An 11,735-nucleotide genomic window follows, 5' to 3' on the forward strand; every position below is an offset into this window, starting at 1 on the left:
GGTGTGTTTTAGGTTAAACGTATCTCAGATGCATTGTTTTATGCTTGTTTGCAAAAACAAACAAATTAACACAACAGAAAAAATGTATTTGATCATTGTGAGCTTTTGCCAGCTGACCTCCGCAGATCATTCACTCCTGCAGCTGTTAGAGTATAACTCCACAGTTTAACTAGTACTGGCATTATCCCTCTACACGCTCACTTATTCAGTACGTGTGCAATACCCGGATGCACATTCTGAGTCCTTTATGCTGTTTTCTTCTTGGAAACTCAATTTTCTATTTTTATTCATCATTTTAATTGCTGAAGGTTACAATAATACAGCCCCCTGCCTTTGTGTGTTTAGCTGTATTATTGTTTTCTATTCTCTAAGTGTATGTGCTGCCGTAACGAGTGAATGTCCCCACTGTGTGATCAATAAAGTCTATTCTGTATGGAGTTTTGGTGTCATCTATAGGTCACTTTGTTACTACAAGCAAGCAAAAAGCAAGTTATTAGTATCAGAACAGTTTTTTTTAATTCTGAAAAGCCATTAAAATCTTTAGATGTAAATAATTAATTATAACCAAACCTCAAAAAATGGAGGATGAACTTTCAAAAATCAAATGATTTCCAAATCACAGACTATGTCTACATGACTACTAACTAGTCCACTGTGGTCAAGGATAATGTGGTCGGAGGTACGGTTTGTTACGGAGCTGTGGAGACTGTTATTCTGGCTCCATTAATTCCAATTCATTTTAGTTGAGTGTGATAACTTGCAGCGTCTACTTGTCTGTGCTTTCACAAATCAGTGCTGTTTCAGAATAAAACAGTTTTTCCACGAGGTATTCTTCAAGTTTCTCTGTGTCTGCCGCTAGATGTCCTCGACTCTCTTTATTTTTTAGAGGGCGCAATGGCGGCATTGTAGACGACAGCAGCATCCTGACCAATCACAAGCTTGCCTTCTCTGTCTCGACGGATGGATGTTTAGGAAAGAGAGCTCGACTCCGTTTGTCCTTGCGAGCCTGTCAGAGAGCCCTCGAAAGGACGGATAATGGCATTGCGTGCGTTCGTCCCGACGCAGACGGGAGAAGTATAAATTAGGCTTTATGGCCTGGATCGCACATCTGTTGTTGCGATTTAAATGAAAACTAATTATGTGTGTTTCGACCACACAAGCAAGGCCATATTATAATATGGGCAAACTGGGCACAGGCCCAGGGGCCCACAGCCACAAGGGGCCCCACACGAGCAGCAGTCTTTATTATTATTTTTTTTTTTTGTGCAGCAGTCTTAACGTTGGAGAAAAAAGTTAACAAGTAATTAAAATTGTGCCCACATTTTCTAAGTTAACACACATTTCTTTTAACAATGGCAGTTTTTGCATCTTTACTGCCTGCTTCAGCCCTCTCCCCCCTCCCCCTGCGCAGCAGCCGCAAACCCACTGATGCTCAGTGGCGGGCGGTGCATTCCACCCCTGGGCCTTCAGTGATTTCCTATTCAGTCCAATCTAAATTAACACACCTTAAAATACCATCAATAGGACATCACAGCTGGAGAAACCTCACACACACACACACACACACACACACACACACACACACACACACACACACACACACACACACACACACACACACACCAGTGGCTGGGCAAGACGTCATTTCCGGAGCCTTTAAAATCAAACTTGCATTCCCAATTGAGAGTAGGAAACTAAGAACACGGATACTGTCAAATCTCAAAAATGAAAGACGGGTTTAAGAGATGAGACAATAAAATAAATAAGTAAAGCAAACACATTATTTGCATTTGTTTTGGAGAAAATTGTACCGCGAAACAATTGAACATGTTGGCGCAGCTGCACACACCACGTCATTCACAATATAAATTGCATAGAAACAGAACACATAGAATTATTTCATTTAGCCATTTTATTTCGTTACCATTTATTATTAACACAATGAAATGACAAAACATTAAAAAATACTTTCTACTCACCAACATAAATGTCCAGCATGGATCTCCTCCTCTCCTGCTCATTTGAAAATAAAATCCATCCTTCTTTCTTTCCTCAGGAAAACCTCAATGGCTCTGTACAGTTTATCTGTGCGCTTCAGGTCCATGAGTGGATCCTTTTCTATGGACATGGAGGCTGAAAGCCGTGTCTGTCCGGTCGTGTTTCTGGCGTACATTTTAACGCGCTTTAATGCTACCAAATCCATCTGATGCGAGCAACAGGCATTCCCAGCAGAATAACCTGCAGCGGTTCTCTGAAGCTGTTAGCCATGGGTACCGTTCATAGTTGCTTGCCTGAAAATGACGAACAAATCCTTTCTCCTGCTGGGACAAGCCAGCTAGCATTGGAGTCGGACGACCTGTTCTCACAAGATCCATTTTTTCTTGAAAGGTCCGTCTGGAAAATGGTGTGGCAAGTTAATCTGCAACCAAGTCCGTCCCTTCTCCTCTTTCAGCCATCATGTGTTCAAAAATACACCGATAGCTGCCTATAGGTACAAATCTCTGTGTTTAGTTTTGATATTTTGCTTCATGCCGCTAGAAAAGTTCTAACTACTGCTCATCCAATCACAGGATGCGTTCATGTCAACTTTTGCGTGAGGCCAGCTAGCTGGCCTGGGCCACGCTGACTCGTGAGCTGATTGGCTATCGCAACTGGCTCGTCTCTGTTCACTTACAGCGGACAGTGGGCTTCTCGATTGATTCTGAAGGCCTAGAGCAGACGTTAATCTGCCTGAAAACACAAGCTAGCTTAAATCTGATTGGATAACACCCAGCCTTGGTATTTCAACACTGGAAGCAGCGCAGCCAAGTGGGTATAATAGGATATAAAGAAAATAGACCAGTGAACATTTTTTTAGATTTAAAAATATTTACCAAAGGAAAAAAAAAGACATTTACGTTTTTGAGTACGTTTAGGCCAGCAGAGAAGGCTTTGCTGGCCCTGACTGCCCACCACTGCTGATGCTCCTGCAGCCTCTCAGAGTTCCTGCTGATCTAAACATTGAAAGAATCATTTAATTGTCTGTTCCTCACTTCTGATTACCTTAAATGGTGTCTGTTTGTTGCTACCAGGTACAAAAACATTATTTGACTATTTTTCTGTCCTGTCGGTTTATTATCTTTCTGCATTTCCTATATATTCACCTCATGAGTTACCTTTGAACTGCAGTTCTAAAAGATCTACTAACCGCAAAAATAGCGGAGTGCATGCTGCGCACCGGCCACACCGCTGCGGTGAAGTCACCAGAGGATGAAACAGGTGATGCACTCGCTCCGCAGCAGCAAAACGCATCAGACACAAATAAAAGACAGAAAGCATGAAAGGATATGAGCTGACATCAACGATCGCGTGTTGAATTTGTTTTTGAGGTGGCGACACTTTGATAATGATACTGCGGCCTTGCTCAGGACGCATCTTTCTGGAGCGCATCAATGATCAGAGCTTTGCACCACTCCGCTCAAAATAATCCCCGTACAGTCCACATAGATAATTTAATATAAGCAGTACCAGGATCGTTTTCGGGCTAAAACATAGTCTACAGTCCATCTTCCCTAATGTGTTTGTGGCCCTGCAGATTTTTCTAACTCTACCAGTTACAAATTGTGAAGGGGAACGATCATTTTCACAAATGGAAAGAATGAAAAATGAACTGAGAATAACACAAACTCACCAGTGCCTCAGTGCACTGTCACTGATGGCTATGGAATCTCAGCTTGTCAGGAACTTGGACTTTGATGACATTGTAAATGAATTTACTAATAGAAAGGCCAGAAAGCAGTTTTTGTGAAGGCAAGAGAGGAGACCAACAAGAGGAGACAAAAAGAGGAGTAAGGAGACAAGAGACAAGAGGAGGAAGGAAACAGGAGACAAGAGGAGGAAGGAAACAGGAGACGAGAAGAGGAAGGAAACAGGAGACAGGAGGAGGAAGGAAATAGGAGTCGAGGAGGACGAATGAGACAGGAGACAAGAGGAGGAAGGAAACAGGAGTCAAGAGGAGGAAGGATATAGGAGTCGAGGAGGAAGGAGACGGGGGGGGGGGGGGCTAAGCACATTGTGCCCAGGGGACCCTGCACTGATAATCCGGCCCTGCACACAAGTCACATACTTTAAGATTTATGAGCTTGTACAATTTCTTATTTAGCATGATTATGGAGCTAGGATTGGGACAATATTCAGTGTAACTTGTACCAAGTTTTATAACTTCGAACATGTTTCATCACATGTAACTTTGGATTTGTAACTTGTAACTTTAGTTTTCTAACTTGTAATTCTCAATTCGTACTTGTATTTCTTGTTTTGTAACAGGAACATTGTATTTTGTACATGTATTTTTATTTTGTAAAATCAAACTTTTATTTTGTACATTTACTACTCATTTTGTAACATCAAACATTCATTCAGAAACATGAAACTTTCCTTTTGTAACTAGCAGACTTCCAAATTGAAAAAATCAAGGTACAAGTTTGAAATCAAAACTCTCAAAAACACACATTTCATTCTACAGGTACAAACCTCAAATCTACAGTTACGGATCTTTTTGTCTCAGTTCTAGCGTCAGTGGGAGGAACTTGGGTGGAATCAATGAGAGCACAAGTCTTAGCTACCAATCACATTTCTCGAATTCCTGTCCAATCGTTGGGAGCGGAGGGCAGGGTTCTGTCAGAGCTGTAGAAAGAGAGAGTTACAACACTCTTTGAACTCGCCGACTCGCGGTCACGTGGTTCATGGAGCTCTCAGTTCCGAACATCCCAGCGCCGTAAGTCAGTTTGAACTGCGTATTGTCACATGTGCCGGCTGGATGAAGTGGAGAAGAGGTGAGGATCCAGACCGGGGAGGAAGCAGGCAGACAGGTAGGATTCTTTACACAGATTTATTAGAACGCACGCTGGACAATGAAACAGTGAACCGACACAAGACACAGAACAGAAGGGGTTTAAATACAGGAGGACCGGGAGCTAAGGTGATTGGGAAAACGAGAGGCAGGTGGGAGTAATTAATGAGACACAAGGCTGAACCAAACAGGGAGACAGGACAGGGTGTGACAGTAGACCCCCCCCCCCCCCCCCCCCAAAAGGGCGGATCCCAGATGCCCACAGGAACAAGGAGCAGGGCGGGAGGAGGGGTACCCGGAGGGAGGGCCCAGAGGAACCGAGGGACCGATGGAGAGGCGGCAGGGACCAGCAGAGTCTGGGGGCCTGCGCCTGGGACAGACGAGGAGTCGACGGGCTCTTGGGGGCTGGCGCCTGTGGCAGAGGAGGAGGCGACGGGCTCTTGGAGGCCGACGCCTGTGGCAGAGGGGGAGGTGACGGGCTCTTGGAGGCCTGCGCCTGCGGCAGAGGAGGAGGCGACAGGCTCTTGGAGGCCGGCGCCGGCGGCAGAGGAGGAGGCGACGGGCCCTAGGAGGCCTGCGTCTGCGGCAGAGGAGCTCTGCAGGCTGGGCCGGGGACGTAGTCTCTGCAGGCTGGGCCGGGGACATAGTCTCTGCAGGCTGGGCCAGACAGAGGAGACGTCGACTTCAGAGGAGACGTCGACTTCAGAGGAGACGTCGACTTCAGAGGGGGCGTCGACCTCAGAGGAGGCGTCGACTTCAGAGGGGGTGTCGACTTCAGAGGGGGCGTCGACTTCAGAACACGAGGAGGCGTCGACTGCAGAACACAAGGAGGTGTCGACTTCAGAACTGGAAGGGGCGTCGACCACAGGACAGGACCGGGCGTCGACCACCATCGACTTCTGGTCCGGGGGCGTCGGTTTCTGGTCCTTCGACTTCTGGACCGTTGACCTCTGGAACACCGGCCTCGGGACCGGAACCGTCTGCTTCTGGTCCGGGGGAGTCGGCTTCTGGTCCTTCGACTTCTGGACCGTCGACTTTCGGACCGTCGACTTTTGGACCGCCGACTTTTGGACCGGAACCGTCTGCTTCTGGTCCGGGGGCGTCGGCTTCTGGCCCGGGTGAGTCGGCTTCTAGTCCCTCAACTCCTGGACCTTCGACTTCTGGACCGCCGACTTTTGGGCTGGTACCGTCAGCTTCTGGGCCGGTACCGCCTGTTTCCGGGCCCGTACCATCAGCTTCTGGGCCGGAGTCAGAGCCACTGTGGGAGGAGCTGCCTGGACAAGCTGAACCAGATGCGGTGCGACCTCCGGGACCACCGCTGGAACTGGATGTGAGAGAACTGATGGTGCTGGAAACTGTGTGAGCAGGGAGGACAGACCATCCAGCTGACGCTCCTGGAGGCTGAGGGCCCGATGGAGCTGGGTAAGCTCAGCCCGGAGACCGGCGAGCTCTGCTGGGTGGACCCCGGGCTCGCTCTTCTGGCTCCGAGATGAGGGAGCTGCCGGCTGGACCGATGCCCTCTCCTGGTGGTTTGAGGATGAAAGAGTGTCCAGGTGAGACTCCTGATGGCTGACAAGCTGGCGGATCCGGCCAAGCTCCGCCTGAAGCTCTATCAGCTGGGCTGCGGGTGCTGCTCCTCCACCTGCAGATGACGGGGGCGCCGATTGGACCGGTGACGGGACTGCTGACCTGGTCGGGGGCAGGTCCAAGCCGCTGCGTCGGGCAGGGGTAGCGGCGAGTCCGCAGCTCCGTTCCGGGACAGAGGGCTGTGGTGGAGCTCGGCGTTCTTCTCCACGCCGCTGACCAACTCCGGGGGAACAGACAGCCAGGCTCGTGCCCACGAAACTGGAGCGATCTGGCAGCGGCTCCCGGTCCAAACTCGCCTCCGGTTCCGGGAGGACAGGGAGGAATGCCGCGGCCAATGGTCGGCGACGCCGTCTTCGGCGAGGCGAAGCAGGAGGGGGGGAGGCCGGCCAGTGATCAGAGGAGAGGAATCGGAGCAGGGACTCCCAGGGTAGAATCTCCCCGCTGGATCCTTCAACGGGTTGGGGTCGGTTCATTCTGTCACACGTGCCGGCTGGATGAAGCAGAGAAGAGGTGAGGATCCAGACCGGGGAGGAAGCAGGCAGACAGGTAGGATTCTTTACACAGATTTATTAGAACGCACGCTGAACAATGAAACAATGAACCGACACAAGACACAGAACAGAAGGGGTTTAAATACAGGAGGACCGGGAGCTAAGGTGATTGGGAAAACGAGAGGCAGGTGGGAGTAATTAACGAGACAAAAGGCTGAACCAAACAGGGAGACAGGACAGGGTGTGACACGTATGGTGGGACAAATCACAAAAATGTAATAAAATCACATTTCCCCTGGCGATTTGTGGTAATTATTGAATAATATTATATATTATATTATATATTATGTCCTAACTCCTTCACAAAGTAGCCTATTTATTTATTTTCCGAGCATTTGTAGGAAAACAGACCTGTGACTGTTCTACATTACAGGAACACAACAGTCCTAACACAATGTAGAACACATTTAGACCACACACATTACTATAATATATTATAGCAATATATTTGATGTAATAATGCAACACACTGCTCTAATATAAGCATTTAATAACTTCAAGTCCTACAAGAAGCCCTAAACTCGAGTTGTAATATCCATTTTAAAGTGTTTATTGAAAGCTAGAATTCTGCTCCAGCTTACCTTGAAGAAAATATGTAGCTGTTTATGCTTTGAATGATGATCTATTATGTAAGTAAGTAAGTAAGTAAAAGTTTATTTATATAGCGTCTTTCACAGATATAAATCACAAAGCTTATGTTCAGTAGAATACATTTTACAATCATTACTTTATATTTTCATGTGAAGACAGTACATGCATCTATAACCCAGTTCATCTGGCTTCTATAGCAACTAATTAAAAAGAAATTTTCAATAAAACTTTATAGTTAACACAGTAGATAAAAAAGTGTTCTTTGTGAAAAAATGAACACCAAACTTGTACAACATGTATAAAAGCATTTTTAATAAAGCATTTTACCAACATTATGTTTAGTCATTACATATGCACAAATAAGCTGAATCATTAATTATGAGCACTGTACTCAAGACCTAATGAAACTCTTTTGAATAACTTTATTTTGATTATTATTAAAATAAAATGTGTCCGTGGGTTAAAATTTAAAATGACTAATTTTAGGGTTGGATAAAATTTTAAAATGTAATTTTACATCTCTATATTTTTGGTTTAGTTCAATATTTCTATATGTACAAAAATAGTATTTTAATAATCCCTTTATCCTACATGGTTGGCTGTGCTGCATATAGCAAACGGTCTGAGGGAGGAATCAGAATTACGGCTTACCCAAAGATGCTGAGAGAAGAAGAAAATGGTTGGCTCAAGTCAACTCGCCATGACCAGAGATCACAATAACAAAAAGCTGTGTGCAGAGTTTAACGTGCACTCTCAAATGTTTTCTATCAAGGCTCTACATGTTTTGCTCTCAACTACACAAAGCTGCAATTAAACTGTTAAATGTGGCAGGAAATAAACTACAGTAATACACCACTCTACAGGCACATTTTGAGGAGGGACAGTTTACTAAGCTTAGGCAAGGTGAGACTCAATCAAATCAATCAATCAATCAAAGCTTTATTTATAAAGCACCTTCCGCAACCCTGTCAGGAAGCCCAAGGCGCTGAACATGGTACAGTAGAAAGTTAAATATAGTGAATAAATGAGAAAATAAAAGCAATTCAAATTACAGATTACAAATTACAAAAAAAGGTGAAACATTCTAGTACAGGACAAATGTGTAATACAAGGGATAGAGCGAACCAATGAAAACTGTGAAATAAAATCAACATAAAAGAGGGCCAGATTCAAACATGTTCAGGAAACGCCAAGCGGAGGAGGTGGGTTTTCAGGCGACTCTTGAAGACTGGCAGAGATGGGGACAGCCTAACTGAGGGTGGCAACTGGTTCCAGAGTGACGGTGCTAGGGCTGAGAAAGCCCGGTCCCCGCGAGTACGACATCTAGAACGAGGGACAGCAAGCAGGCCTTGGTCAGAGGAGCGCAGAGCGCGTGATGGGGAGTGTCTGTTCAGGAGCGTGGCTAGATAGGGGGGAACACCACCCTGGAAGAAATTAAAAACAAAGACGAGGAGTTTGAAGCGTGAACGATAGCAAACCGGAAGCCAGTGCAGGGAGGCCAGAACCATGCTGATGTGGTCCCGTTTCCTGGTCCCAGTCAGAAACCTGGCTGCGCTGTTCTGCACAACCTGTCGGCTACGCAGTGATGACTGACACAACCCTGCATAGAGAGAGTTGCAGTAATCAAGCCTAGAAATTACAAAGGCATGCAGTACCCGCTCCAGGTGGGCTCTTGACAGCATAGGCTTGATTTTTGCAAGGCGTCTCAGGTGAAAGAAACTGGACCGGATCACAGAGTTGATGTGAGCATCAAATTTAAGTCCAGCGTCAATTTTCACCCCCAAACTGGTAACAACTGGTTTTGAGTAGGGAGACAGAGGGCCAAGATCAACATAACGATCCACATTCCTGCTGTTAGGGTGAAAAACAATGACCTCTGTCTTTCCCTCATTCAGATGCAGAACATTGGCCATTAGCCAAGACTTCACCTCGTTAACACAGGAAACAAAGGACTGGATAGAGTGACCTTTCTCCTGACACAATGGAGAGTAAATCTGGCAATCGTCAGCATAGAGATAGAACTATAGGCCATTTTTACGAAAGATTGACCCCAGAGGAAGCAGATAAATGGCAAACAAAAGAGGACCAAGGATCGATCCCAGCGGGACCCCCCAGCAAAGCTCCTCCCAAGAAGAAAAAACATCACCCAGTTTAACACAGAATGTCCTGTTGTGGAGATATGATCTAAACCAATCCAGAGCTGACCCTTTGATCCCAACCCATCGTTCCAAGCGATCAAATAGAATCGCGTGGTCAACTGTGTCAAAGGCTGCCGTCAGGTCAAAAAGCAGAAGCACCACAGATGTTCCCTGATCTAGTGATAGATAGATGTCATTTAGGACCCTCAGTAGAGCTGACTCTGTGCTATGGCCAGACCTGAACTCTGATTGGAAAACCTCAAACAGATCAGAGTCAGCTAAATGTGAGACCAGCTGCTGATAAATGACTTTCTCAAGCAGTTTAGATGTAAAGGGCAGGGTAGAGATAGGCCTGTAATTTTCCATCACAGACACATCAGCACCAGGTTTCTTCAGGGTCGGCCGAATAACTGCTGCTTTCAAAGCAGCTGGGACCACACCTGTGCTGAGGCTCCCATTGATAATCTGACCAAGTGATGGGCCAAGACACGGAAAGGCAGCCTTCCAGAGACGAGGCGGCAGAACGTCAAGTGGAGAGCCAGATGGCTTCTGCCTTGCAACAAGCTTATTCAGCTCAGAGTATGAAACAGTATTGAGGGAGCTCAGGGTGGGTGGTGATGGAGGAACTGGAACAGGGTCAATAGTGTTACCAGAAATGACTGCTCTAATGCCTGATACTTTATCAACAAAGAATCTGTGAAAAGCTTCAGAGTTTCCAGCAGCTGTAGGAGACATGAAGCTAGGGTCCTGATACACCAGAACAGAGTTTAGTGTTTTGTAGAGCATCCTGGGATTCTTGGAGTTTGTTTCAATGATGTCTGCAAAATAGGCCGTTCTGGCAGCCCTCACAGCATCCTGATAAGCGACGAGATGCTCTGAACAACTCACGCGAGACCTGTAGGCCATCCTTTTTCCACTTTCTCTCAGAGGATCTACACGCCCGCCTACAAGCCCGTGTGACATCAGATAGCCAAGGCTCCCTCCTAGGCCTGGACTTGCAAAGCTTGAGAGGGGCAACCACGTCCAGGACCTGATTACAAAGTAAATCAAAGTGTTGTGAATAGTGATCAATGTTAGATGGATCAGGGTTAAAGGTCTCTAACCTTACAGACATACAGTCCACAAACTTTGCGACAGTTTCTGCATCCAGGGCTCTGAACCTAGTAGCTGGAGCTTCACACACAGGGACAGGACATGGCAACGTAACATCACAGAGTATTGGAGAGTGGTCAGAGAACACAGGAGGCAAAGTCACAAGGTTCATGATGGGTAGACCATAAGAGATAACCAGGTCCAGGGTGTGACCCCTGGCATGAGTTGGGGACGATACCCATTGAGTTAGATTGAATGAATCTAGCAAATTCAAAAAACCTTTAGCAAGCACATTGTCAGGACAGCAGATATGGATGTTAAAATCACCAAAAAATAGGACATAGTCATATTTTAGGATGCAGTCTGCCACAAGATCACAGAAATCATTAAGGAAGTTAGAGTCAGTCTTTGGAGGCCGATAAATCAGCACAACGAGCAGGCGGGGGGAGATGCACAGTTCAAATAAGCACAGTTCAAAAGAAGAAAATGACATGGTGGGTGTGAGCTGTTTACAAGGAAAGCTGGATTTAAAAACAACAACCAGACCACCACCTCTGCCCCACGATCTGGGGATATTAAAACAGGAGCGGCCAGGTGGTACCAGCTCCAGCAGGGCGCTTGAGTCACCAAATGGGATCCAGGACTCACAGATGCACAGAAAACTCAGGTCATGCTGAATAAAAAATCACGAAGAACAAAAGTTTTGATCAGCACAGACCTGGCATTGACCAGACCAAACTGGGTCTGCAGCACCAGGATCGCGCACGGGCACAGTCTCCTTTAACTCTGAGCCCGTAACCGAGCGTAGATTCTCCCAGCAAACCCCACTCTGGCGAGATCCTCGAGCCGATTGGCCGTGGCGCGGTGCCAGCTCACCCTCAAAGCCGGCCAAGTTCACTAGGCAGGGCGCAGAGTGATCCATCAGACGTCTCGGAACCACCGGGT

Source organism: Nothobranchius furzeri, chromosome 14 (genome assembly GCF_043380555.1).
Source record: "Nothobranchius furzeri strain GRZ-AD chromosome 14, NfurGRZ-RIMD1, whole genome shotgun sequence".
Lineage (NCBI taxonomy): Eukaryota > Metazoa > Chordata > Actinopteri > Cyprinodontiformes > Nothobranchiidae > Nothobranchius > Nothobranchius furzeri.